Raw genomic sequence first — 1,137 nt, 5'->3', positions numbered from 1 at the left:
TTGACCATTCCTATTACTACTGCAAAGTTGGAAAGGAATTATATTCAAATACAAATTTGGCTCCTTGAGGCACGTTTAATGATGGCTGCAGTGGTGAACTGTTCAAGTATTTATGTAGTTAGCAGTATGTTGTGAATATTTGAAGTATTTTTGACTGGATAATCGGTACATGTTACGTTATTGAAGTTTGATGGTTCGATAATACTTAAAAGCCTGATAAATCATTAAAAATTTGGAATTCTATAAATTACCAATTTATCCTTATTAGACCAAATTACCAAGTTTTCTCCCATATATAAAATGACTAAAATGCTCTTGATGGCCTAAATAATGAAATCACTCTGGTTATATCCGAATCTCTGTAAATTTCAATATAAAAGTTCTAAAATACCTTCTTGGTGTATTTGAATCCTAAATGTTCCTGAATCATCAATTTATAAAGGTATGATTAAATCACTTAGCAGTTGATCCATTTTTGTGGGAATCTCATTTCTAAAATCCGATCAACTTGTAAAAGTTCATTCTTCTTTTCATGATAATTAGTTTATTTGAAAAATACTTGGATCCTCTAGTATGTTCCCTATTAAAAATATGTTTTCCTTGATTATAAAAAGTATGACTTTGATATCTAAAAAAATTCGATTTCTGATCTATATTTTCTGATATATAAAATATATTTAGCTTTGGATTTTTGATGTTACTTGTTTCTATTAATATGATTTATATTGGGTACTATCTGGGATCTATTTTACAGTTCTGTAAGTTCATCTCTGATCAAACTAGTAATTACATATAGACATATGGCAACCCTTGGATGTGCTGCTGGGCCTAATATGCATAATGGTAATACCAAAAAAAACCTAAGGCCTTTTCTTAGGCTGGTTCATTTTCTTTATGCTTAGGGTATACCCTTATGAACCTAAGGGAACTCCACTCAAGTGGTTGCTTTGCTTTCTGCTTAGGGCGAGTCATTATGGACCTGGTGGCACTCCCTTTAGGTGGCTCCTATGTTCATCTATGGTAAGTCCTTATTGGAACCAAGGTGTTCCGTTAGGTTAGCTCTAATGCCCGACGAGCCTAGGGTAAGTCATTATGGATGTTGTTCTAGGGAATTGTGTATAGAGTGTTTAGGTGGAG

Source organism: Hibiscus syriacus, unplaced genomic scaffold (genome assembly GCF_006381635.1).
Source record: "Hibiscus syriacus cultivar Baekdansim isolate YM2019G1 unplaced genomic scaffold, ASM638163v2 tig00110499_pilon, whole genome shotgun sequence".
NCBI lineage: Eukaryota > Viridiplantae > Streptophyta > Magnoliopsida > Malvales > Malvaceae > Hibiscus > Hibiscus syriacus.
This window is presented reverse-complemented; position numbering follows the sequence as displayed.